Source organism: Paramormyrops kingsleyae, chromosome 12 (assembly GCF_048594095.1).
Source record: "Paramormyrops kingsleyae isolate MSU_618 chromosome 12, PKINGS_0.4, whole genome shotgun sequence".
NCBI classification, from domain to species: Eukaryota; Metazoa; Chordata; class Actinopteri; order Osteoglossiformes; family Mormyridae; genus Paramormyrops; species Paramormyrops kingsleyae.
In genome coordinates, this window is record NC_132808.1 from 27,075,357 (window position 1) to 27,100,951 (window position 25,595).

A 25,595-nucleotide genomic window follows, 5' to 3' on the forward strand; every position below is an offset into this window, starting at 1 on the left:
TCTGGCGGTAACTAGAACTTTCCTAAATACATTTTGGCCCAATCCCAAACTATACCCTCGACACTCCGCCTTCATTTCGAGTCACACTCCCGCCGAGTCACCCTCACAACACGCCATATGCACTTAAACTGAAGGAAACTGTCACAGGAAAGATTTGAGACAGACTTGCCCTCGCAGCGCCTTTTTACAGTCTTCTTTACCGGAAAGAGGAAATGCATTACGTAGTGATTTGACGAAATGGATCCATCAAGAAGCTGTATTGTATTTTCTTTAATGACATATCAGTTATTTTAAAAAAGCACAAAGTTGATCTAATGCGAGAAGACGACGGCTACGTCGTCTTATTGCACTGAGCAATTTTAAGTATGTACACGTCATATTGACGATTGTACAATTTCTACCATGCGTGTAAACTTAATTAGTTTACACGCATAAAACATTACGCATTACTTCTGTACCAAATACCAGATCCAGATCAGTAGAGGAAAAAACAGGCAAATATGAAACATAAATTGTTATTGCTGGTGTGATGTTGATCGAGTTTGCGTACGAATGTTTCTTCGCGTGGTTTCTAGTTTGAAAAGTACACAAAATCTCTCGTAATCGGATCACGATAAAATCAATCTGTACTGACCACCTATAAATAACTGCTTTCCTAATTTTTTTTCTGCAGCGATGAATTATAACATGTAACATAGACTTTCTATATGTATTTCCCAGTGCTGTTAGAATCCAATTATTAAATTATCGCGCTGTTCTGTTTCCTGTGCGCTAGGAATTGTGGGATATGGAAGTGGTAGTGGAATCGCGCGAGCCACCATCGTTGCTGACTCGCTGAAGGAGGGCATAATCGACCACTCCCCCTTAGCCCTTACTGCTTTGAGACACACTTCAACATGGCGACGGGTCTCGGGAACGCGCAAACGAAGGCGGAGTGGTGAGGCGGAGTGTGTAGGGACCAGTTTGGGATTGGGCCTTAGAGTGTGCCTGACTCTGGCCCACATATTAATACGTATTGTGTGTATGGTCAGACGTTTAACCGCCAACCGAACGTTCTGTGTGTGCGCGCGTGCATGTGGGCAGAAGTTAATTTAACCGCGAAGCGCTGTGTCCGTGTGTGTGACTTAACTATATTTTGTGGACAAATTTGTACCCAAAAGTGAGATAAACCTGTCAAAAACTCCCTTTGGGGACGTCCTCATTTGTAAAACAGGTTTAAAAATAAACTAAACAAAGTTTTTGTTTTTTTCAGACGTGGTGTTCAGCTCATTTGATACTACAACAACAAAAATAAATGAACACATGGCCAAATATTTAAAATATGCACCAGAGAGGATGGGTGGCGGTGGCAGAAAAATGGAAAAATAACTAGCCATGTTCAATGTGGCCCAGTGTTTGGGCTGTTCTAGTTCAACAAGTGTTTGTGTAAAATGTTTTACGTAATAAAGCATGTTTCTTTAATCAGTGAAATGTCTTTATTAATCTTCTTCCTGGTCTTTCTTTTACCAATTGGCTTTGTCCTAGCTGACTCTGCATGTCCACTAACTCGTTTATGTATCCATTTCAAGGTGTTTGTTCTGTTGAAAACATCAGTACTTTAGTGAAAACAGTTTAACAAAATAAACTGTTGAAAAGCAGGACTTTAGTGACGTTGAAATTTTAACGTTGATTGGATTTGCAAAATCTAAACTAAAATCAATATTGATTCAATGTTGGCAAATTCACCTATGTTGACAAACGTAACGTTGGAATGACGTTGCTATTTCAACGTTGATTAGATTTGCAAAATCTAAACAAAATCCAACGGTTATCCAACACTGACACCTGACGTTGATTCAACGCTGACTCCACGTTAAAATGCCAGCTGGGTTACTCCATCCATCCATCCAGCTTGGCACTTATCCCAGTGGGCACACTACCCGGGCCACAAGGTGGCGCACTGACCACAAAGCATCCGGGGCAGTTACAGTATATCCATGCGCAAAATCATTTGTTTGGAATAACTTAAATTATGAATCTTCTTATATACACTGAATTTTAAAATTATAATATATAATAATGAACAATTGCAAGTTTACGGTCTATAATTGCTATTAGGACTGGACGATATGGCAAAAATTTATATCACGATATATTTCTTAATTTTGGTCGATACGATATAATTCCGATATCGATATGGACAATATTAAAAAGCCTCAGGAAAAAACTGCCGAGGACACGCACAATGGATGTCTGCAAACTGAATTTGCAAAGTCTATAATACCTCCAGGCTCCTCCTATTAAAATTATATAATTTTTTTTTTTAATAAAAACAGTACAAAAAAAAAGGTTCACTTTTTATTTGTATTTAGCCTTTACAAACAAGAAATGTGAAATAAACTATCAAATAAATAAAACTCTCAGACTCAGCTTATTAACAATAATATATTTCCATTTAAACTAGAACAGGCTGATTATTCATATACAGTCGAACCCGGTTATGTCGCCGGCCTAGGGGGTTGCCAAAAAGCGTCGAGATAACCGATGATCGAGATAACCGAAAACCAATTTGGCAGCAATATATTAGCATGTGCTTGAAATGTATTTATGTGCGTTAATAACTGAGAATGTACATGCACGGGTTTTTGGCATTGCCGCGATTTATTTGACGCGATCGGCATGCTATAAATATGTACATACATCGGGGCCGGTTCTAGACATGCATATATGAGGGGGCAGACAGAAATGTGAAGGGGGCACATGGTGGCGACAAAGGCGGGAAAGGGGTGGGGTGGTGCTCTGGATAACTGTTTTTGTCATGTAATTGGATTGCACTTTGTCAGGCCTCTGCCCTAAGACCTGTCCAACTTGGGTGTCCCACCTGAAGGCTAAGCTTCTGCTGGTGTAGCTCTTAGGGTCACTGAGGCACGCAAAGCCCCTGACCACAGTAAGGTGGCAATCCCTCAGGGGGAAAACTGAAAAGTAAAACAAAAAATAAAATAAAATAAAATATTCCTCATCAGATTAAAAACAAGACATTTACCTTAATTGGATGGCCTATATCAAACATATTTGAACCCAACAAAACACTTTTCACTATTGCCAATATTACCAAAACTAAAAAGGGTAGGCTAAGTTATGAAAAAGAAAAAATCAATTCACCGAGTCTTGAAATATAAAACTGAAAAATAGGATCGGTCAGGGTTCATTTCACTACATGTTGTACTTGTTATAACTATGTATGTGACGAATAAAGAATCTTGAAATCACAACGAACAAGTCGCTCAATGAGAATGAATGACGTAACCGACTGGCTAAGCTGCTTCTAGCACCGAGGTGGTTAAAATGGTACGGTCCACACTAGGGGTGTCTAAAATCGTTTTACATAAAATTTTCCTACAAGGTGAGGTTATCTTTCTTAAAAAAGAAAAAAAAAAAAAAAACAAGAAAAATGTTAATACCCCCCCCCCGCCAAACTGCTATTTTTGTCTATTTGGGGGGGGTACAGTACCCCCCGATCAAGACCCCCCCAAATAGACAAAAATAATTCGAACCATGATCTCACGAGTCGCTATGATTTTGACGAGAGAGATTGCTGTTTCCTCTAAACCTTCCGCAATCACGCAGCTCATTTCGCTCTGCCCTGCCTACTGAGAAACTGGCTCATTTGCATACCAACAGTGATTGGATGTTTAGCTGGGGGGAGGGTGAGTGGGGGATCTGCCGAGTGCTGCGTGAGCCCGCGCACAAACAGAACACGGAGGGAAAGGGCGAACAAGAAGTGAAACTTATCATCTCGTTTGTGCCTTTTTCAGTGGATTTTTCAGCTACTGTAGTAAATCTTGTCCATATTCAGTTTGTGGGTAATTATTATTTTCTTCCTCAACTTCTAAAAGTTTGATTTAAGGGGGCAGGACGTTTGCTTAAGGGGGCGTTGCCCCAGCGTAGAGCCGGCCCCGACATACATGTTGGCTAACAAAAGGCATACCACCAACTAACAGCAGAGATTTACCAGTATACAATAAAAACCACCGTCGTTTCTTGATACAAACCTTTAATTATATTCTCCAACATTGAAAACACAAAGATCGCTCGCAAAATCACAAAAAACCTGCCGGGTGTACTGTAGTTCGTTTTTACAAAAAGCTAACCAGTGTCAAAATTAAATTCACGAGTCATTTCGCTCTGACACAGCTCTGAAAAGTATCATACACGTGGTTACTATGGTTTCTTTACAAAGTCTAAAATGCTTTGTTGCTTTTGCCTTTAACAGTCTGCTTGAAAACAAATGCTTCAATATTATTTATGCTGTCTAAAAAAGTTATACCTGATCACGTTTCACAGCTGCGTTGTTCAGCAAATTACCATGCGAATGCGATTTGAATACGCCCTGTTTAGCACTTGTGATACATTTTTAAAAGCCGGTGAATATATATAATATTCAAATGTATATCGAAATATCGGAAATGTGTTTAAAAATCGTATCACCGTTATCGAAAAAAATTCTATCGCGATATATATTGATATCGAATTATTGTCCAGCCCTAATTGCTATATTATGATTTTTAAGGTCTTGAATAACATTTTCTCTTGTTCTGAGAAGCTAGCCAACCGACCACATGTTTAAATCAATAATTAAAAAAGAGCTTGCTTCGACTACCTGTTAAATTCTGTAATAGAGTGGAAGATAACCTATAGGCGTTAATATCCACCTCCCCCCAGAAGGACTCTGATCACACTGCACCTCTAATAAGCAGTGAAGATTAGCGGGCAGTGGTACAGCATAAATCCCGCTCACCTGACAAAGGCAGCAGTCCGCTCGAGAGCGGCGCCCAGGACATCACCTGTCAGAATCAGAGGCATTGTGGGTAAGGATACTGTCCTAAGAGCGAGCCGTGTAATGTCAGGCCTTAGCTGTCAGTCTTAGAGGGGCGGCGTCCTGTCTTTGAATCACCAAGGTCAGAGGATGGTCGTTGGTACGACTGCCAAGCAGATCCCAGACATTACGTCACACACGTCAGTCACGGGCAGATGTTAACTGGCCGGCAGCATCTGTGAGGTTTAGCTCCATGTGGGAAGAGTTTTGTCACCTTTCAAAGCTGCACAGTTAATCTCTGAAACTGAAAAGCGGACATGGGTACCGACGACCTAGAAAACAGAAGCTGAAAATAAGTCATTTTCCTTCTAGTCATAAACATGAGGAGTGTAAGCTGGGTACATTCTCTGTGTGCAGAAACAGCCCGGTGAGTTTCCCCACCAGCGCCTCCTGTCTGGCATGAAGTGAAATTGCTTTGCTAAGTCGCCAGTGTCACTAATGAGTTGACTGACACTGTTCAGCAAAAACGCACTGGTATACGGCACAAATGGGAGCAGTCGTATTTGTTTAATTTCTTGAAACAGGTCTTAACAAACAGGACAAGCAAATAGAATGAAGGAGAAGGCAGAGTGCTTCTTCACATATACAGGTCAAATCAGACTTTAGCCCCGATCTATCAGTTCATCGTAAAAAACACAAGCCTGTGGAATACAGCGACACCTAGTGCTGAAAAGCCAGACCACATCCGAATTCAGCGTGGAGTTTTATCCAGTGACGTGGTGGGATTGGGGTCCTGTCATAAACCACCCATTACCACCCAAAATGCTCCAGGGCTCATGGATGGATGGATGACTGACCCTGTGCCTCAACCCCAGTCTTCACTCCTGCCTGTACATACACTAGATGGACAAAAGTATTGAGACACACTTCTCAATCATTGAATGTGTTTCATTCAGACCCAGTGCCACAGGTGTATAAAATCAAGCACCAAGCCATGCAGTTCACAAACATTTGTGAAAGAACGGCTTGTTCTGAAGAGTTCAGTGGATTCAAGCGTCATAGTATTATAGGATGTCACCTTTGCTATACAGTATGTCAGTTTGTGAAATTTCTTCCCTACTATATGTTCTAGTCAGCTGTATGTGGTATTATTGCAATGTGGAAGCATTTAGGGGCAATACAAATCTGCAGCCCCAGTGGCCTAATGGATAAGGCACTGGCCTCCTAAGCCAGGGATTGTGGGTTCAAGTCCCATCTGGGGTGACAAACTTTATGAGCCCTTCAGCAAGGCCCATGACCACCCAAAATGCTCCAGGGCTCATGGATGGATGGATGACTGACCCTGTGCCTCAACCCCAATCTTCACTCCTGCCTGTACATACACTAGATGGACAAAAGTATTGAGACACACTTCTCAATCATTGAATGTGTTTCATTCAGACCCAGTGCCACAGGTGTATAAAATCAAGCACCAAGCCATGCAGTTCACAAACATTTTTGAAAGAATGGCTTGTTCTGAAGAGTTCAGTGGATTCAAGCATCATAGTATTATAGGATGTCACCTTTGCTATACAGTATGTCAGTTTGTGAAATTTCTTCCCTACTAGATATTCTAGTCAGCTGTATGTGGTATTATTGCAATGTGGAAGCATTTAGGGGCAATACAAATCTGCAGCCCCAGTGGCCTAATGGATAAGGCACTGGCCTCCTAAGCCAGGGATTGTGGGTTCAAGTCCCATCTGGGGTGACAAACTTTATGAGCCGTTCAGCAAGGCCCATGACCACCCAAAATGCTCCAGAGCTCATGGATGGATGGATGACTGACCCTGTGCCTCAACCCCAAACTTCATTCTTGCCTGTACATACACTAGATGGACAAAAGTATTGAGACACACTTCTCAATCATTAAATGTGTTTCATTCAGACCCAGTGCCACAGGTGTATAAAATCAAGCACCAAGCCATGCAGTTCACAAACATTTGTGAAAGAACGGGTCGTTCTGAAGAGTTCAGTGGATTCAAGCGTCATAGTATTATAGGATGTCACCTTTGCTATACAGTATGTCAGTTTGTGAAATTTCTTCCCTACTAGATATTCGTCAGCTGTATGTGGTATTATTGCAAAGTGGAAGCATTTAGGGGCAATACAAATCTGCAGCCCCAGTGGCCTAATGGATAAGGCACTGGCCTCCTAAGCCAGGGATTGTGGGTTCAAGTCCCATCTGGGGTGACAAACTTCATGAGCCGTTCAGCAAGGCCCATGACCACCCAAAATGCTCCAGGGCTCATGGATGGATGGATGGATGGATAACTGACCCTGTGCCTCAACCCCAATCTTCACTCCTGCCTGTACATACACTAGATGGACAAAAGTATTGAGACACACTTCTCAATCATTGAATGTGTTTCACTCAGACCCAGTGCCACAGGTGTATAAAATCAAGCACCAAGCCATGCAGTTCACAAACATTTTTGAAAGAACGGGTCATTCTGAAGAGTTCAGTGGATTCAAGCGTCATAGTATTATAGGATGTCACCTTTGCTATACAGTATGTCAGTTTGTGAAATTTCTTCCCTACTATATGTTCTAGTCAGCTGTATGTGGTATTATTGCAAAGTGGAAGCATTTAGGGGCAATACAAATCTGCAGCTCCAGTGGCCTAATGGATAAGGCGCTGGCCTCCTAAGCCAGGGATTGTGGGTTCAAGTCCCATCTGGGGTGACAAACTTCATGAGCCGTTCAGCAAGGCCCATGACCCCCCAAAATGCTCCAGGGCTCATGGATGGATGGATGACTGACCCTGTGCCTCAACCCCAATCTTCACTCCTGCCTGTACATACACTAGATGGAGAAAAGTATTGAGACACACTTCTCAATCATTGAATGTGTTTCATTCAGACCCAGTGCCACAGGTGTATAAAATCAAGCACCAAGCCATGCAGTTCACAAACATTTGTGAAAGAACGGGTCATTCTGAAGAGTTCAGTGAATTCAAGCGTCATAGTATTATAGGATGTCACCTTTGCTATACAGTATGTCAGTTTGTGAAATTTCTTCCCTACTAGATATTCGTCAGCTGTATGTGGTATTATTGCAAAGTGGAAGCATTTAGGGGCAATACAAATCTGCAGCCCCAGTGGCCTAATGGATAAGGCACTGGCCTCCTAAGCCTGGGATTGTGGGTTCAAGTCCCATCTGGGGTGACAAACTTTATGAGCCGTTCAGCAAGGCCCATGACCACCCAAAATGCTCCAGGGCTCATGGATGGATGGATGACTGACCCTGTGCCTCAACTCCAAACTTCATTCTTGCCTGTACATACACTAGATGGACAAAAGTATTGAGACACACTTCTCAATCATTGAATGTGTTTCATTCAGACCCAGTGCCACAGGTGTATAAAATCAAGCACCAAGCCATGCAGTTCACAAACATTTGTGAAAGAACGGGTCGTTCTGAAGAGTTCAGTGGATTCAAGCGTCATAGTATTATAGGATGTCACCTTTGCTATACAGTATGTCAGTTTGTGAAATTTCTTCCCTACTAGATATTCGTCAGCTGTATGTGGTATTATTGCAAAGTGGAAGCATTTCGGGGCAATACAAATCTGCAGCCCCAGTGGCCTAATGGATAAGGCACTGGCCTCCTAAGCCAGGGATTGTGGGTTCAAATCCCATCTGGGGTGACAAACTTTATGAGCCGTTCAGCAAGGCCCATGACCACCCAAAATGCTCCAGGGCTCATGGATGGATGGATGACTGACCCTGTGCCTCAACCGCAATCTTCACTCCTGCCTGTACATACACTAGATGGACAAAAGTATTGAGACACACTTCTCAATCATTGAATGTGTTTCATTCAGACCCAGTGCCACAGGTGTATAAAATCAAGCACCAAGCCATGCAGTTCACAAACATTTGTGAAAGAACGGGTCGTTCTGAAGAGTTCAGTGGATTCAAGCGTCATAGTATTATAGGATGTCACCTTTGCTATACAGTATGTCAGTTTGTGAAATGTCTTCCCTACTAGATATTCGTCAGCTGTATGTGGTATTATTGCAAAGTGGAAGCATTTAGGGGCAATACAAATCTGCAGCCCCAGTGGCCTAATGGATAAGGCACTGGCCTCCTAAGCCAGGGATTGTGGGTTCAAGTCCCATCTGGGGTGACAAACTTCATGAGCCGTTCAGCAAGGCCCATGACCACCCAAAATGCTGCAGGGCTCATGGATGGATGGATGGATGACTGACCCTGTGCCTCAACCCCAATCTTCACTCCTGCCTGTACATACACTAGATGGACAAAAGTATTGAGACACACTTCTCAATCATTGAATGTGTTTCACTCAGACCCAGTGCCACAGGTGTATAAAATCAAGCACCAAGCCATGCAGTTCACAAACATTTTTGAAAGAACGGGTCGTTCTGAAGAGTTCAGTGGATTCAAGCGTCATAGTATTATAGGATGTCACCTTTGCTATACAGTATGTCAGTTTGTGAAATTTCTTCCCTACTATATGTTCTAGTCAGCTGTATGTGGTATTATTGCAAAGTGGAAGCATTTAGGGGCAATACAAATCTGCAGCTCCAGTGGCCTAATGGATAAGGCGCTGGCCTCCTAAGCCAGGGATTGTGGGTTCAAGTCCCATCTGGGGTGACAAACTTCATGAGCCGTTCAGCAAGGCCCATGACCACCCAAAATGCTCCAGGGCTCATGGATGGATGGATGACTGACCCTGTGCCTCAACCCCAATCTTCACTCCTGCCTGTACATACACTAGATGGAGAAAAGTATTGAGACACACTTCTCAATCATTGAATGTGTTTCATTCAGACCCAGTGCCACAGGTGTATAAAATCAAGCACCAAGCCATGCAGTTCACAAACATTTGTGAAAGAACGGGTCGTTCTGAAGAGTTCAGTGAATTCAAGCGTCATAGTATTATAGGATGTCACCTTTGCTATACAGTATGTCAGTTTGTGAAATTTCTTCTCTACTAGATATTCGTCAGCTGTATGTGGTATTATTGCAAAGTGGAAGCATTTAGGGGCAATACAAATCTGCAGCCTCAGTGGCCTAATGGATAAGGCACTGGCCTCCTAAGCCAGGGATTGTGGGTTCAAGTCCCATCTGGGGTGACAAACTTTATGAGCCGTTCAGCAAGGCCCATGACCACCCAAAATGCTCCTGGGCTCATGGATGGATGGATGACTGACCCTGTGCCTCAACCCCAATCTTCACTCCTGCCTGTACATACACTAGATGGACAAAAGTATTGAGACACACTTCTCAATCATTGAATGTGTTTCATTCAGACTCAGTGCCACAGGTGTATAAAATCAAGCACCAAGCCATGCAGTTCACAAACATTTGTGAAAGAACGGGTCGTTCTGAAGAGTTCAGTGGATTCAAGCGTCATAGTATTATAGGATGTCACCTTTGCTATACAGTATGTCAGTTTGTGAAATTTCTTCCCTACTATATGTTCGTCAGCTGTATGTGGTATTATTGCAAAGTGGAAGCATTTAGGGGCAATACAAATCTGCAGCCCCAGTGGCCTAATGATTAAGGCACTGGCCTCCTAAGCCAGGGATTGTGGGTTCAAGTCCCATCTGGGGTGACAAACTTCATGAGCTGTTCAGCAAGGCCCATGACCACCCAAAATGCTGCAGGGCTCATGGATGGATGGATGACTGACCCCAAACTTCATTCTTGCCTGTACATACACTAGATGGACAAAAGTATTGAGACACACTTCTCAATCATTGAATGTGTTTCATTCAGACTCAGTGCCACAGGTGTATAAAATCAAGCACCAAGCCATGCAGTTCACAAACATTTTTGAAAGAATGGCTTGTTCTGAAGAGTTCAGTGGATTCAAGCGTCATAGTATTATAGGATGTCACCTTTGTTATACAGTATGTCAGTTTGTGAAATTTCTTCCCTACTAGATATTCTAGTCAGCTGTATGTGGTATTATTGCAATGTGGAAGCATTTAGGGGCAATACAAATCTGCAGCCCCAGTGGCCTAATGGATAAGGCACTGGCCTCCTAAGCCAGGGATTGTGGGTTCAAGTCCCATCTGGGGTGACAAACTTCATGAGCCGTTCAGCAAGGCCCATGAGCACCCAAAATGCTCCAGGGCTCATGGATGGATGGATGACTGACCCTGTGCCTCGACCCCAATCTTCACTCCTGCCTGTACATACACTAGATGGAGAAAAGTATTGAGACACACTTCTCAATCATTGAATGTGTTTCATTCAGACCCAGTGCCACAGGTGTATAAAATGAAGCACCAAGCCATGCAGTTCACAAACATTTGTGAAAGAACGGGTCGTTCTGAAGAGTTCAGTGGATTCAAGCGTCATAGTATTATAGGATGTCACCTTTGCAATACAGTATGTCAGTTTGTGAAATTTCTTCCCTACTAGATATTCTAGTCAGTTGTATGTGGTATTATTGCAAAGTGGAAGCATTTAGGGGCAATACAAATCTGCAGCCCCAGTGGCCTAATGGATAAGGCACTGGCCTCCTAAGCCAGGGATTGTGGGTTCAAGTCCCATCTGGGGTGACAAGCTTTATGAGCCGTTCAGCAAAGCCCATGACCACCCAAAATGCTCCAGGGCTCATGGATGGATGGATGACTGACCCTGTGCCTCAACCCCAAACTTCATTCTTGCCTGTACATACACTAGATGGACAAAAGTATTGAGACACACTTCTCAATCATTGAATGTGTTTCATTCAGACCCAGTGCCACAGGTGTATAAAATCAAGCACCAAGCCATGCAGTTCACAAACATTTGTGAAAGAACGGGTCGTTCTGAAGAGTTCAGTGGATTCAAGCGTCATAGTATTATAGGATGTCACCTTTGCTATACAGTATGTCAGTTTGTGAAATTTCTTCCCTACTAGATATTCGTCAGCTGTATGTGGTATTATTGCAAAGTGGAAGCATTTAGGGGCAATACAAATCTGCAGCCCCAGTGGCCTAATGGATAAGGCACTGGCCTCGTAAGCCAGGGATTGTGGGTTCAAGTCCCATCTGGGGTGACAAACTCTATGAGCCGTTCAGCAAGGCCCATGACCACCCAAAATGCTCCAGGGCTCATGGATGGATGGATGGATGGATGACTGACCCTGTGCTTCAACCCCAATCTTCACTCCTGCCTGTACATACACTAGATGGACAAAAGTATTGAGACACACTTCACAATCATTGAATGTGTTTCATTCAGACCCAGTGCCACAGGTGTATAAAATCAAGCACCAAGCCATGCAGTTCACAAGCATTTGTGAAAGAACGGGTCGTTCTGAAGAGTTCAGTGGATTCAAGCGTCATAGTATTATAGGATGTCACCTTTGCTATACAGTATGTCAGTTTGTGAAATTTCTTCCCTATTAGATATTCGTCAGCTGTATGTGGTATTATTGCAAAGTGGAAGCATTTAGGGGCAATACCAATCTGCAGCCCCAGTGGCCTAATGGATAAGGCACTGGCCTCCTAAGCCAGGGATTGTGGGTTCAAGTCCCATCTGGGGAGACAAACTTTATGAGCCGTTCAGCAAGGCCCATGACCACCCAAAATGCTCCAGGGCTCATGGATGGATGGATGACTGACCCTGTGCCTCAACCCCAAACTTCATTCTTGCCTGTACATACACTAGATGGACAAAAGTATTGAGACACACTTCTCAATCATTGAATGTGTTACATTCAGACCCAGTGCCACAGGTGTATAAAATCAAGCACCAAGCCATGCAGTTCACAAACATTTGTGAAAGAACGGGTCGTTCTGAAGAGTTCAGTGGATTCAAGCGTCATAGTATTATAGGATGTCACCTTTGCTATACAGTATGTCAGTTTGTGAAATGTCTTCCCTACTATATGTTCTAGTCAGCTGTATGTGGTATTATTGCAAAGTGGAAGCATTTAGGGGCAATACAAATCTGCAACCCCAGTGGCCTAATGGATAAGGCACTGGCCTCCTAAGCCAGGGATTGTGGGTTCAAGTCCCATCTGGGGTGACAAACTTCATGAGCCGTTCAGCAAGGCCCATGACCACCCAAAATGCTCCAGGGCTCATGGATGGATGGATGACTGAACCTGTGCCTCAACCCCAATCTTCACTCCTACCTGTACATACACTAGATGGACAAAAGTATTGAGACACACTTCTCAATCATTGAATGTGTTTCATTCAGACTCAGTGCCACAGGTGTATAAAATCAAGCACCAAGCCATGCAGTTCACAAACATTTTTGAAAGAATGGCTTGTTCTGAAGAGTTCATTGGATTCAAGCGTCATAGTATTATAGGATGTCACCTTTGTTATACAGTATGTCAGTTTGTGAAATTTCTTCCCTACTAGATATTCTAGTCAGCTGTATGTGGTATTATTGCAATGTGGAAGCATTTAGGGGCAATACAAATCTGCAGCCCCAGTGGCCTAATGGATAAGGCACTGACCTCCTAAGCCAGGGATTTTGGGTTCAAGTCCCATCTGGGGTGACAAGCTTTATGAGCCCTTCAGCAAGGCCCATAACCACCCAAAATGCTCCAGGGCTCATGGATGGATGGATGACTGACCCCAAACTTCATTCTTGCCTGTACATACACTAGATGGACAAAAGTATTGAGACACACTTCTCAATCATTGAATGTGTTTCATTCAGACCCATTGCCACAGGTGTATAAAATCAAGCACCAAGCCATGCAGTTCACAAACATTTGTGAAAGAACGGGTCGTTCTGAAGAGTTCAGTGGATTCAAGCGTCATAGTATTATAGGATGTCACCTTTGCTATACAGTATGTCAGTTTGTGAAATTTCTTCCCTACTAGATATTCGTCAGCTGTATGTGGTATTATTGCAAAGTGGAAGCATTTAGGGGCAATGCAAATCTGCAGCCCCAGTGGCCTAATGGATAAGGCACTGGCCTCCTAAGCCAGGGATTGTGGGTTCAACTCCCATCTGGGGTGACAAACTTTATGAGCCATTCAGCAAGGCCCATAACCACCCAAAATGCTCCAGGGCTCATGGATGGATGGATGACTGACCCCAAACTTCATTCTTGCCTGTACATACACTAGATGGACAAAAGTATTGAGACACACTTCTCAATCATTGAATGTGTTTCATTCAGACCCAGTGCCACAGGTGTATAAAATCAAGCACCAAGCCATGCAGTTCACAAACATTTTTGAAAGAATGGCTTGTTCTGAAGAGCTCAGTGGATTCAAGCATCATAGTATTATAGGATGTCACCTTTGCTATACAGTATGTCAGTTTGTGAAATTTCTTCCCTACTAGATATTCTAGTCAGCTGTATGTGGTATTATTGCAATGTGGAAGCATTTAGGGGCAATACAAATCTGCAGCCCCAGTGGCCTAATGGATAAGGCACTGGCCTCCTAAGCCAGGGATTGTGGGTTCAAGTCCCATCTGGGGTGACAAACTTCATGAGCCGTTCAGCAAGGCCCATGACCACCCAAAATGCTCCAGGGCTCATGGATGGATGGATGACTGAACCTGTGCCTCAACCCCAATCTTCACTCCTGCCTGTACATACACTAGATGGACAAAAGTATTGAGACACACTTCTCAATCATTGAATGTGTTTCATTCAGACTCAGTGCCACAGGTGTATAAAATCAAGCACCAAGCCATGCAGTTCACAAACATTTTTGAAAGAATGGCTTGTTCTGAAGAGTTCATTGGATTCAAGCGTCATAGTATTATAGGATGTCACCTTTGTTATACAGTATGTCAGTTTGTGAAATTTCTTCCCTACTAGATATTCTAGTCAGCTGTATGTGGTATTATTGCAATGTGGAAGCATTTAGGGGCAATACAAATCTGCAGCCCCAGTGGCCTAATGGATAAGGCACTGACCTCCTAAGCCAGGGATTTTGGGTTCAAGTCCCATCTGGGGTGACAAGCTTTATGAGCCCTTCAGCAAGGCCCATAACCACCCAAAATGCTCCAGGGCTCATGGATGGATGGATGACTGACCCCAAACTTCATTCTTGCCTGTACATACACTAGATGGACAAAAGTATTGAGACACACTTCTCAATCATTGAATGTGTTTCATTCAGACCCATTGCCACAGGTGTATAAAATCAAGCACCAAGCCATGCAGTTCACAAACATTTGTGAAAGAACGGGTCGTTCTGAAGAGTTCAGTGGATTCAAGCGTCATAGTATTATAGGATGTCACCTTTGCTATACAGTATGTCAGTTTGTGAAATTTCTTCCCTACTAGATATTCGTCAGCTGTATGTGGTATTATTGCAAAGTGGAAGCATTTAGGGGCAATGCAAATCTGCAGCCCCAGTGGCCTAATGGATAAGGCACTGGCCTCCTAAGCCAGGGATTGTGGGTTCAAGTCCCATCTGGGGTGACAAACTTTATGAGCCGTTCAGCAAGGCCCATGACCACCCAAAATGCTTCAGGGCTCATGGATGGATGGATGACTGACCCTGTGCCTGGACCCCAAACTTCATTCTTGCCTGTACATACACTAGATGGACAAAAGTATTGAGACACACTTCTCAATCATTGAATGTGTATCATTCAGACCCAGTGCCACAGGTGTATAAAATCAAGCACCAAGCCATGCAGTTCACAAACATTTGTGAAAGAACGGGTCGTTCTGAAGAGTTCAGTGGATTCAAGCGTCATAGTATTATAGGATGTCACCTTTGCTATACAGTATGTCAGTTTGTGAAATTTCTTCCCTACTAGATATTCTAGTCAGCTGTATGTGGTATTATTGCAAAGTGGAAGCATTTAGGGGCCATACAAATCTGCAGCCCCAGTGGCCTAATGGATAAGGCACTGGCCTCCTAAGCCAGGGATTGTGGGTTCAAGTCCCATCTGGGGTGACAAACTTTATGAGCCGTTCAGCAAGGCCCATAACCACCCAAAATGCTCCAGGGCTCATGGATGGATGGATGACTGACCCTGTGCCTCAACCCCAAACTTCTTTCTTGCCTGTACATACACTAGATGGACAAAAGTATTGAGACACACTTCTCAATCATTGAATGTGTTTCATTCAGACCCAGTGCCACAGGTGTATAAAATCAAGCACCAAGCCATGCAGTTCACAAACATTTTTGATAGAATGGCTTGTTCTGAAGAGCTCAGTGGATTCAAGCATCATAGTATTATAGGATGTCACCTTTGCTATACAGTATGCCAGTTTGTGAAATTTCTTCCCTACTAGATATTCTAGTCAGCTGTATGTGGTATTATTGCAATGTGGAAGCATTTAGGGGCAATACAAATCTGCAGCCCCAGTGGCCTAATGGATAAGGCACTGGCCTCCTAAGCCAGGGATTGTGGGTTCAAGTCCCATCTGGGGTGACAAACTTCATGAGCCGTTCAGCAAGGCCCATGACCACCCAAAATGCTCCAGGGCTCATGGATGGATGGATGACTGAACCTGTGCCTCAACCCCAATCTTCACTCCTGCCTGTACATACACTAGATGGACAAAAGTATTGAGACACACTTCTCAATCATTGAATGTGTTTCATTCAGACTCAGTGCCACAGGTGTATAAAATCAAGCACCAAGCCATGCAGTTCACAAACATTTGTGAAAGAATGGCTTGTTCTGAAGAGTTCATTGGATTCAAGCGTCATAGTATTATAGGATGTCACCTTTGTTATACAGTATGTCAGTTTGTGAAATTTCTTCCCTACTAGATATTCTAGTCAGCTGTATGTGGTATTATTGCAATGTGGAAGCATTTGGGGGCAACACAAATCTGCAGCCCCAGTGGCCTAATGGATAAGGCACTGACCTCCTAAGCCAGGGATTTTGGGTTCAAGTCCCATCTGGGGTGACAAGCTTTATGAGCCCTTCAGCAAGGCCCATAACCACCCAAAATGCTCCAGGGCTCATGGATGGATGGATGACTGACCCCAAACTTCATTCTTGCCTGTACATACACTAGATGGACAAAAGTATTGAGACACACTTCTCAATCATTGAATGTGTTTCATTCAGACCCATTGCCACAGGTGTATAAAATCAAGCACCAAGCCATGCAGTTCACAAACATTTGTGAAAGAACGGGTCGTTCTGAAGAGTTCAGTGGATTCAAGCGTCATAGTATTATAGGATGTCACCTTTGCTATACAGTATGTCAGTTTGTGAAATTTCTTCCCTACTAGATATTCGTCAGCTGTATGTGGTATTATTGCAAAGTGGAAGCATTTAGGGGCAATGCAAATCTGCAGCCCCAGTGGCCTAATGGATAAGGCACTGGCCTCCTAAGCCAGGGATTGTGGGTTCAACTCCCATCTGGGGTGACAAACTTTATGAGCCATTCAGCAAGGCCCATAACCACCCAAAATGCTCCAGGGCTCATGGATGGATGGATGACTGACCCCAAACTTCATTCTTGCCTGTACATACACTAGATGGACAAAAGTATTGAGACACACTTCTCAATCATTGAATGTGTATCATTCAGACCCAGTGCCACAGGTGTATAAAATCAAGCACCAAGCCATGCAGTTCACAAACATTTGTGAAAGAACGGGTCGTTCTGAAGAGTTCAGTGGATTCAAGCGTCATAGTATTCTAGGATGTCACCTTTGCTATACAGTATGTCAGTTTGTGAAATTTCTTCCCTACTAGATATTCTAGTCAGCTGTATGTGGTATTATTGCAAAGTGGAAGCATTTAGGGGCCATACAAATCTGCAGCCCCAGTGGCCTAATGGATAAGGCACTGGCCTCCTAAGCCAGGGATTGTGGGTTCAAGTCCCATCTGGGGTGACAAACTTTATGAGCCGTTCAGCAAGGCCCATAACCACCCAAAATGCTCCAGGGCTCATGGATGGATGGATGACTGACCCTGTGCCTCAACCCCAAACTTCTTTCTTGCCTGTACATACACTAGATGGACAAAAGTATTGAGACACACTTCTCAATCATTGAATGTGTTTCATTCAGACCCAGTGCCACAGGTGTATAAAATCAAGCACCAAGCCATGCAGTTCACAAACATTTGTGAAAGAACGGGTCGTTCTGAAGAGTTCAGTGGATTCAAGCGTCATAGTATTATAGGATGTCACCTTTGCTATAAAGTATGTCAGTTTGTGAAATTTCTTCCCTACTAGATATTCGTCAGCAGTATGTGGTATTATTGCAAAGTGGAAGCATTTAGGGGCAATACAAATCTGCAGCCCCAGTGGCCTAATGGATAAGGCACTGGCCTCCTAAGCCAGGGATTGTGGGTTCAAGTCCCATCTGGGGTGACAAACTTTATGAGCCGTTCAGCAAGGCCCATGACCACCCAAAATGCTTCAGGGCTCATGGATGGATGGATGACTGACCCTGTGCCTGGACCCCAAACTTCATTCTTGCCTGTACATACACTAGATGGACAAAAGTATTGAGACACACTTCTCAATCATTGAATGTGTATCATTCAGACCCAGTGCCACAGGTGTATAAAATCAAGCACCAAGCCATGCAGTTCACAAACATTTGTGAAAGAACGGGTCGTTCTGAAGAGTTCAGTGGATTCAAGCGTCATAGTATTATAGGATGTCACCTTTGCTATACAGTATGTCAGTTCGTGAAATTTCTTCCCTACTAGATATTCTAGTCAGCTGTATGTGGTATTATTGCAAAGTGGAAGCATTTAGGGGCCATACAAATCTGCAGCCCCAGTGGCCTAATGGATAAGGCACTGGCCTCCTAAGCCAGGGATTGTGGGTTCAAGTCCCATCTGGGGTGACAAACTTTATGAGCCGTTCAGCAAGGCCCATAACCACCCAAAATGCTCCAGGGCTCATGGATGGATGGATGACTGACCCTGTGCCTCAACCCCAAACTTCTTTCTTGCCTGTACATACACTAGATGGACAAAAGTATTGAGACACACTTCTCAATCATTGAATGTGTTTCATTCAGACCCAGTGCCACAGGTGTATAAAATCAAGCACCAAGCCATGCAGTTCACAAACATTTGTGAAAGAACGGGTCGTTCTGAAGAGTTCGGTGGATTCAAGCATCATAGTATTATAGGATGTCACCTTTGCTATACAGTATGTCAGTTTGTGAAATTTCTTCCCTACTAGATATTCGTCAGCTGTATGTGGTATTATTGCAAAGTGGAAGCATTTAGGGGCAATACAAATCTGCAGCCCCAGTGGCCTAATGGATAAGGCACTGGCCTCCTAAGCCAGGGATTGTGGGTTCAAGTCCCATCTGGGGTGACAAACTTTATGAGCCGTTCAGCAAGGCCCATGACCACCCAAAATGCTTCAGGGCTCATGGATGGATGGATGACTGACCCTGTGCCTGGACCCCAAACTTCATTCTTGCCTGTACATACACTAGATGGACAAAAGTATTGAGACACACTTCTCAATCATTGAATGTGTATCATTCAGACCCAGTGCCACAGGTGTATAAAATCAAGCACCAAGCCATGCAGTTCACAAACATTTGTGAAAGAACGGGTCGTTCTGAAGAGTTCAGTGGATTCAAGCGTCATAGTATTATAGGATGTCACCTTTGCTATACAGTATGTCAGTTTGTGAAATTTCTTCCCTACTAGATATTCTAGTCAGCTGTATGTGGTATTATTGCAAAGTGGAAGCATTTAGGGGCCATACAAATCTGCAGCCCCAGTGGCCTAATGGATAAGGCACTGGCCTCCTAAGCCAGGGATTGTGGGTTCAAGTCCCATCTGGGGTGACAAACTTTATGAGCCGTTCAGCAAGGCCCATAACCACCCAAAATGCTCCAGGGCTCATGGATGGATGGATGACTGACCCTGTGCCTCAACCCCAAACATCTTTCTTGCCTGTACATACACTAGATGGACAAAAGTATTGAGACACACTTCTCAATCATTGAATGTGTTTCATTCAGACCCAGTGCCACAGGTGTATAAAATCAAGCACCAAGCCATGCAGTTCACAAACATTTGTGAAAGAACGGGTCGTTCTGAAGAGTTCAGTGGATTCAAGCATCATAGTATTATAGGATGTCACCTTTGCTATACAGTATGTCAGTTTGTGAAATTTCTTCCCTACTAGATATTCGTCAGCTGTATGTGGTATTATTGCAAAGTGGAAGCATTTAGGGGCAATACAAATCTGCAGCCCCAGTGGCCTAATGGATAAGGCACTGGCCTCCTAAGCCAGGGATTGTGGGTTCAAGTCCCATCTGGGGTGACAACCTTTATGAGCCGTTCAGCAAGGCCCATGACCACCCAAAATGCTTCAGGGCTCATGGATGGATGGATGACTGACCCTGTGCCTGGACCCCAAACTTCATTCTTGCCTGTACATACACTAGATGGACAAAAGTATTGAGACACACTTCTCAATCATTGAATGTGTTTCATTCAGACCCAGTGCCACAGGTGTATAAAATGAAGCACCAAGCCATGCAGTTCACAAACATTTGTGAAAGAACGGGTCGTTCTGAAGAGTTCAGTGGATTCAAGCGTCATAGTATTATAGGATGTCACCTTTGCTATACAGTATGCCAGTTTGTGAAATTTCTTCCCTACTAGATATTCTAGTCAGCTGTATGTGGTATTATTGCAATGTGGAAGCATTTAGGGGCAATACAAATCTGCAGCCCCAGTGGCCTAATGGATAAGGCACTGGCCTCCTAAGCCAGGGATTGTGGGTTCAAGTCCCATCTGGGGTGACAAACTTCATGAGCCGTTCAGCAAGGCCCATGACCACCCAAAATGCTCCAGGGCTCATGGATGGATGGATGACTGAACCTGTGCCTCAACCCCAATCTTCACTCCTGCCTGTACATACACTAGATGGACAAAAGTATTGAGACACACTTCTCAATCATTGAATGTGTTTCATTCAGACTCAGTGCCACAGGTGTATAAAATCAAGCACCAAGCCATGCAGTTCACAAACATTTTTGAAAGAATGGCTTGTTCTGAAGAGTTCATTGGATTCAAGCGTCATAGTATTATAGGATGTCACCTTTGTTATACAGTATGTCAGTTTGTGAAATTTCTTCCCTACTAGATATTCTAGTCAGCTGTATGTGGTATTATTGCAATGTGGAAGCATTTAGGGGCAATACAAATCTGCAGCCCCAGTGGCCTAATGGATAAGGCACTGACCTCCTAAGCCAGGGATTTTGGGTTCAAGTCCCATCTGGGGTGACAAGCTTTATGAGCCCTTCAGCAAGGCCCATAACCACCCAAAATGCTCCAGGGCTCATGGATGGATGGATGACTGACCCCAAACTTCATTCTTGCCTGTACATACACTAGATGGACAAAAGTATTGAGACACACTTCTCAATCATTGAATGTGTTTCATTCAGACCCATTGCCACAGGTGTATAAAATCAAGCACCAAGCCATGCAGTTCACAAACATTTGTGAAAGAACGGGTCGTTCTGAAGAGTTCAGTGGATTCAAGCGTCATAGTATTATAGGATGTCACCTTTGCTATACAGTATGTCAGTTTGTGAAATTTCTTCCCTACTAGATATTCGTCAGCTGTATGTGGTATTATTGCAAAGTGGAAGCATTTAGGGGCAATGCAAATCTGCAGCCCCAGTGGCCTAATGGATAAGGCACTGGCCTCCTAAGCCAGGGATTGTGGGTTCAACTCCCATCTGGGGTGACAAACTTTATGAGCCATTCAGCAAGGCCCATAACCACCCAAAATGCTCCAGGGCTCATGGATGGATGGATGACTGACCCCAAACTTCATTCTTGCCTGTACATACACTAGATGGACAAAAGTATTGAGACACACTTCTCAATCATTGAATGTGTATCATTCAGACCCAGTGCCACAGGTGTATAAAATCAAGCACCAAGCCATGCAGTTCACAAACATTTGTGAAAGAACGGGTCGTTCTGAAGAGTTCAGTGGATTCAAGCGTCATAGTATTCTAGGATGTCACCTTTGCTATACAGTATGTCAGTTTGTGAAATTTCTTCCCTACTAGATATTCTAGTCAGCTGTATGTGGTATTATTGCAAAGTGGAAGCATTTAGGGGCCATACAAATCTGCAGCCCCAGTGGCCTAATGGATAAGGCACTGGCCTCCTAAGCCAGGGATTGTGGGTTCAAGTCCCATCTGGGGTGACAAACTTTATGAGCCGTTCAGCAAGGCCCATAACCACCCAAAATGCTCCAGGGCTCATGGATGGATGGATGACTGACCCTGTGCCTCAACCCCAAACTTCTTTCTTGCCTGTACATACACTAGATGGACAAAAGTATTGAGACACACTTCTCAATCATTGAATGTGTTTCATTCAGACCCAGTGCCACAGGTGTATAAAATCAAGCACCAAGCCATGCAGTTCACAAACATTTGTGAAAGAACGGGTCGTTCTGAAGAGTTCAGTGGATTCAAGCATCATAGTATTATAGGATGTCACCTTTGCTATACAGTATGTCAGTTTGTGAAATTTCTTCCCTACTAGATATTCGTCAGCTGTATGTGGTATTATTGCAAAGTGGAAGCATTTAGGGGCAATACAAATCTGCAGCCCCAGTGGCCTAATGGATAAGGCACTGGCCTCCTAAGCCAGGGATTGTGGGTTCAAGTCCCATCTGGGGTGACAAACTTTATGAGCCGTTCAGCAAGGCCCATGACCACCCAAAATGCTCCAGGGCTCATGGATGGATGGATGACTGACCCTGTGCCTCAACCCCAATCTTCACTCCTGCCTGTACATACACTAGATGGACAAAAGTATTGAGACACACTTCTCAATCATTGAATGTGTATCATTCAGACCCAGTGCCACAGGTGTATAAAATGAAGCACCAAGCCATGCAGTTCACAAACATTTGTGAAAGAACGGGTCGTTCTGAAGAGTTCAGTGGATTCAAGCGTCATAGTATTATAGGATGTCACCTTTGCTATACAGTATGTCAGTTTGTGAAATTTCTTCCCTACTAGATATTCGTCAGCTGTATGTGGTATTATTGCAAAGTGGAAGCATTTAGGGGCAATGCAAATCTGCAGCCCCAGTGGCCTAATGGATAAGGCACTGGCCTCCTAAGCCAGGGATTGTGGGTTCAACTCCCATCTGGGGTGACAAACTTTATGAGCCATTCAGCAAGGCCCATAACCACCCAAAATGCTCCAGGGCTCATGGATGGATGGATGACTGACCCCAAACTTCATTCTTGCCTGTACATACACTAGATGGACAAAAGTATTGAGACACACTTCTCAATCATTGAATGTGTTTCATTCAGACCCAGTGCCACAGGTGTATAAAATCAAGCACCAAGCCATGCAGTTCACAAACATTTTTGAAAGAATGGCTTGTTCTGAAGAGCTCAGTGGATTCAAGCGTCATAGTATTATAGGATGTCACCTTTGCTATACAGTATGTCAGTTTGTGAAATTTCTTCCCTACTAGATATTCTAGTCAGCTGTATGTGGTATTATTGCAAAGTGGAAGCATTTAGGGGCCATACAAATCTGCAGCCCCAGTGGCCTAATGGATAAGGCACTGGCCTCCTAAGCCAGGGATTGTGGGTTCAAGTCCCATCTGGGGTGACAAACTTTATGAGCCGTTCAGCAAGGCCCATAACCACCCAAAATGCTCCAGGGCTCATGGATGGATGGATGACTGACCCTGTGCCTCAACCCCAAACTTCTTTCTTGCCTGTACATACACTAGATGGACAAAAGTATTGAGACACACTTCTCAATCATTGAATGTGTTTCATTCAGACCCAGTGCCACAGGTGTATAAAATCAAGCACCAAGCCATGCAGTTCACAAACATTTGTGAAAGAACGGGTCGTTCTGAAGAGTTCAGTGGATTCAAGCATCATAGTATTATAGGATGTCACCTTTGCTATACAGTATGTCAGTTTGTGAAATTTCTTCCCTACTAGATATTCGTCAGCTGTATGTGGTATTATTGCAAAGTGGAAGCATTTAGGGGCAATACAAATCTGCAGCCCCAGTGGCCTAATGGATAAGGCACTGGCCTCCTAAGCCAGGGATTGTGGGTTCAAGTCCCATCTGGGGTGACAAACTTTATGAGCCGTTCAGCAAGGCCCATGACCACCCAAAATGCTCCAGGGCTCATGGATGGATGGATGACTGACCCTGTGCCTCAACCCCAATCTTCACTCCTGCCTGTACATACACTAGATGGACAAAAGTATTGAGACACACTTCTCAATCATTGAATGTGTATCATTCAGACCCAGTGCCACAGGTGTATAAAATCAAGCACCAAGCCATGCAGTTCACAAACATTTGTGAAAGAACGGGTCGTTCTGAAGAGTTCAGTGGATTCAAGCGTCATAGTATTATAGGATGTCACCTTTGCTATACAGTATGTCAGTTTGTGAAATTTCTTCCCTACTAGATATTCTAGTCAGCTGTATGTGGTATTATTGCAAAGTGGAAGCATTTAGGGGCAATGCAAATCTGCTGCCCCAGTGGCCTAATGGATAAGGCACTGGCCTCCTAAGCCAGGGATTGTGGGTTCAAGTCCCATCTGGGGTGACAAACTTTATGAGCCGTTCAGCAAGGCCCATGACCACCCAAAATGCTCCAGGGCTCATGGATGGATGGATGACTGACCCTGTGCCTCAACCCCAATCTTCACTCCTGCCTGTACATACACTAGATGGACAAAAGTATTGAGACACACTTCTCAATCATTGAATGTGTATCATTCAGACCCAGTGCCACAGGTGTATAAAATGAAGCACCAAGCCATGCAGTTCACAAACATTTGTGAAAGAACGGGTCGTTCTGAAGAGTTCAGTGGATTCAAGCGTCATAGTATTATAGGATGTCACCTTTGCTATACAGTATGTCAGTTTGTGAAATTTCTTCCCTACTAGATATTCGTCAGCTGTATGTGGTATTATTGCAAAGTGGAAGCATTTAGGGGCAATACAAATCTGCAGCCCCAGTGGCCTAATGGATAAGGCACTGGCCTCCTAAGCCAGGGATTGTGGGTTCAAGTCCCATCTGGGGTGACAAACTTTATGAGCCGTTCAGCAAGGCCCATAACCACCCAAGATGCTCCAGGGCTCATGGATGGATGGATGACTGACCCCAAACTTCATTCTTGCCTGTACATACACTAGATGGAAAACAGTATTGAGACACACTTCTCAATCATTGAATGTGTTTCATTCAGACCCAGTGCCACAGGTGTATAAAATCAAGCACCAAGCCATGCAGTTCACAAACATTTGTGAAAGAACGGGTCGTTCTGAAGAGTTCAGTGGATTCAAGCGTCATAGTATTATAGGATGTCACCTTTGCTATACAGTATGTCAGTTTGTGAAATTTCTTCCCTACTAGATATTCTAGTCAGCTGTATGTGGTATTATTGCAAAGTGGAAGCATTTAGGGGCAATACAAATCTGCAGCCCCAGTGGCCTAATGGATAAGGCACTGGCCTCCTAAGCCAGGGATTGTGGGTTCAAGTCCCATCTGGGGTGACAAACTTTATGAGCCGTTCAGCAAGGCCCATGACCACCCAAAATGCTCCAGGGCTCATGGATGGATGGATGACTGACCCTGTGCCTCAACCCCAATCTTCACTCCTGCCTGTACATACACTAGATGGACAAAAGTATTGAGACACACTTCTCAATCATTGAATGTGTTTCATTCAGACTCAGTGCCACAGGTGTATAAAATCAAGCACCAAGCCATGCAGTTCACAAACATTTTTGAAAGAATGGCTTGTTCTGAAGAGTTCAGTGGATTCAAGCGTCATAGTATTATAGGATGTCACCTTTGCTATACAGTATGTCAGTTTGT

At 43.8% G+C, this 25,595-nt stretch overlaps 2 protein-coding genes and 37 non-coding genes across 39 annotated transcripts in view; 38 read left to right on the plus strand and 1 right to left on the minus strand.

Annotated features, from left to right (window-relative positions):
- The window catches only part of LOC111852107 (FHF complex subunit HOOK-interacting protein 1A-like), a 31,073-nt gene extending 26,215 nt beyond the window's left edge, over positions 1 to 4,858 (minus strand). The window contains exon 1 of the mRNA XM_023827651.2: positions 4,778 to 4,858. The gene's annotated coding sequence lies outside the window, so the exon portion shown is untranslated. The remainder of the gene's footprint in view (positions 1 to 4,777) is intronic.
- LOC111852105 (uncharacterized) overlaps positions 1 to 25,595 on the plus strand; it is a 42,603-nt gene that overhangs the window by 1,222 nt on the left and 15,786 nt on the right. The window lies entirely within an intron of this gene.
- On the plus strand, positions 5,986 to 6,058 carry trnar-ccu (transfer RNA arginine (anticodon CCU)). The gene has a single exon. It is a non-coding gene; the product is annotated as a tRNA-Arg (tRNA).
- Positions 6,470 to 6,542, plus strand: trnar-ccu (transfer RNA arginine (anticodon CCU)). The gene has a single exon. It is a non-coding gene; the product is annotated as a tRNA-Arg (tRNA).
- trnar-ccu (transfer RNA arginine (anticodon CCU)) lies at positions 6,952 to 7,024 on the plus strand. The gene has a single exon. It is a non-coding gene; the product is annotated as a tRNA-Arg (tRNA).
- Positions 7,444 to 7,516, plus strand: trnar-ccu (transfer RNA arginine (anticodon CCU)). The gene has a single exon. It is a non-coding gene; the product is annotated as a tRNA-Arg (tRNA).
- Positions 7,926 to 7,998, plus strand: trnar-ccu (transfer RNA arginine (anticodon CCU)). The gene has a single exon. It is a non-coding gene; the product is annotated as a tRNA-Arg (tRNA).
- On the plus strand, positions 8,408 to 8,480 carry trnar-ccu (transfer RNA arginine (anticodon CCU)). The gene has a single exon. It is a non-coding gene; the product is annotated as a tRNA-Arg (tRNA).
- Positions 8,890 to 8,962, plus strand: trnar-ccu (transfer RNA arginine (anticodon CCU)). The gene has a single exon. It is a non-coding gene; the product is annotated as a tRNA-Arg (tRNA).
- trnar-ccu (transfer RNA arginine (anticodon CCU)) lies at positions 9,378 to 9,450 on the plus strand. The gene has a single exon. It is a non-coding gene; the product is annotated as a tRNA-Arg (tRNA).
- trnar-ccu (transfer RNA arginine (anticodon CCU)) lies at positions 9,860 to 9,932 on the plus strand. The gene has a single exon. It is a non-coding gene; the product is annotated as a tRNA-Arg (tRNA).
- On the plus strand, positions 10,342 to 10,414 carry trnar-ccu (transfer RNA arginine (anticodon CCU)). The gene has a single exon. It is a non-coding gene; the product is annotated as a tRNA-Arg (tRNA).
- trnar-ccu (transfer RNA arginine (anticodon CCU)) lies at positions 10,813 to 10,885 on the plus strand. Its single transcript has one exon. It is a non-coding gene; the product is annotated as a tRNA-Arg (tRNA).
- Positions 11,297 to 11,369, plus strand: trnar-ccu (transfer RNA arginine (anticodon CCU)). The gene has a single exon. It is a non-coding gene; the product is annotated as a tRNA-Arg (tRNA).
- trnat-cgu (transfer RNA threonine (anticodon CGU)) lies at positions 11,779 to 11,851 on the plus strand. Its single transcript has one exon. It is a non-coding gene; the product is annotated as a tRNA-Thr (tRNA).
- Positions 12,269 to 12,344, plus strand: trnar-ccu (transfer RNA arginine (anticodon CCU)). Its single transcript has one exon. It is a non-coding gene; the product is annotated as a tRNA-Arg (tRNA).
- trnar-ccu (transfer RNA arginine (anticodon CCU)) lies at positions 12,753 to 12,825 on the plus strand. Its single transcript has one exon. It is a non-coding gene; the product is annotated as a tRNA-Arg (tRNA).
- Positions 13,706 to 13,778, plus strand: trnar-ccu (transfer RNA arginine (anticodon CCU)). The gene has a single exon. It is a non-coding gene; the product is annotated as a tRNA-Arg (tRNA).
- Positions 14,177 to 14,249, plus strand: trnar-ccu (transfer RNA arginine (anticodon CCU)). Its single transcript has one exon. It is a non-coding gene; the product is annotated as a tRNA-Arg (tRNA).
- On the plus strand, positions 15,130 to 15,202 carry trnar-ccu (transfer RNA arginine (anticodon CCU)). Its single transcript has one exon. It is a non-coding gene; the product is annotated as a tRNA-Arg (tRNA).
- trnar-ccu (transfer RNA arginine (anticodon CCU)) lies at positions 15,614 to 15,686 on the plus strand. The gene has a single exon. It is a non-coding gene; the product is annotated as a tRNA-Arg (tRNA).
- trnar-ccu (transfer RNA arginine (anticodon CCU)) lies at positions 16,098 to 16,170 on the plus strand. The gene has a single exon. It is a non-coding gene; the product is annotated as a tRNA-Arg (tRNA).
- On the plus strand, positions 17,051 to 17,123 carry trnar-ccu (transfer RNA arginine (anticodon CCU)). The gene has a single exon. It is a non-coding gene; the product is annotated as a tRNA-Arg (tRNA).
- On the plus strand, positions 17,522 to 17,594 carry trnar-ccu (transfer RNA arginine (anticodon CCU)). Its single transcript has one exon. It is a non-coding gene; the product is annotated as a tRNA-Arg (tRNA).
- On the plus strand, positions 18,004 to 18,076 carry trnar-ccu (transfer RNA arginine (anticodon CCU)). The gene has a single exon. It is a non-coding gene; the product is annotated as a tRNA-Arg (tRNA).
- trnar-ccu (transfer RNA arginine (anticodon CCU)) lies at positions 18,488 to 18,560 on the plus strand. Its single transcript has one exon. It is a non-coding gene; the product is annotated as a tRNA-Arg (tRNA).
- trnar-ccu (transfer RNA arginine (anticodon CCU)) lies at positions 18,970 to 19,042 on the plus strand. The gene has a single exon. It is a non-coding gene; the product is annotated as a tRNA-Arg (tRNA).
- Positions 19,454 to 19,526, plus strand: trnar-ccu (transfer RNA arginine (anticodon CCU)). Its single transcript has one exon. It is a non-coding gene; the product is annotated as a tRNA-Arg (tRNA).
- Positions 19,936 to 20,008, plus strand: trnar-ccu (transfer RNA arginine (anticodon CCU)). Its single transcript has one exon. It is a non-coding gene; the product is annotated as a tRNA-Arg (tRNA).
- On the plus strand, positions 20,420 to 20,492 carry trnar-ccu (transfer RNA arginine (anticodon CCU)). Its single transcript has one exon. It is a non-coding gene; the product is annotated as a tRNA-Arg (tRNA).
- Positions 21,373 to 21,445, plus strand: trnar-ccu (transfer RNA arginine (anticodon CCU)). The gene has a single exon. It is a non-coding gene; the product is annotated as a tRNA-Arg (tRNA).
- On the plus strand, positions 21,844 to 21,916 carry trnar-ccu (transfer RNA arginine (anticodon CCU)). Its single transcript has one exon. It is a non-coding gene; the product is annotated as a tRNA-Arg (tRNA).
- Positions 22,326 to 22,398, plus strand: trnar-ccu (transfer RNA arginine (anticodon CCU)). The gene has a single exon. It is a non-coding gene; the product is annotated as a tRNA-Arg (tRNA).
- Positions 22,808 to 22,880, plus strand: trnar-ccu (transfer RNA arginine (anticodon CCU)). The gene has a single exon. It is a non-coding gene; the product is annotated as a tRNA-Arg (tRNA).
- On the plus strand, positions 23,279 to 23,351 carry trnar-ccu (transfer RNA arginine (anticodon CCU)). Its single transcript has one exon. It is a non-coding gene; the product is annotated as a tRNA-Arg (tRNA).
- trnar-ccu (transfer RNA arginine (anticodon CCU)) lies at positions 23,761 to 23,833 on the plus strand. Its single transcript has one exon. It is a non-coding gene; the product is annotated as a tRNA-Arg (tRNA).
- Positions 24,245 to 24,317, plus strand: trnar-ccu (transfer RNA arginine (anticodon CCU)). Its single transcript has one exon. It is a non-coding gene; the product is annotated as a tRNA-Arg (tRNA).
- Positions 24,727 to 24,799, plus strand: trnar-ccu (transfer RNA arginine (anticodon CCU)). Its single transcript has one exon. It is a non-coding gene; the product is annotated as a tRNA-Arg (tRNA).
- Positions 25,198 to 25,270, plus strand: trnar-ccu (transfer RNA arginine (anticodon CCU)). Its single transcript has one exon. It is a non-coding gene; the product is annotated as a tRNA-Arg (tRNA).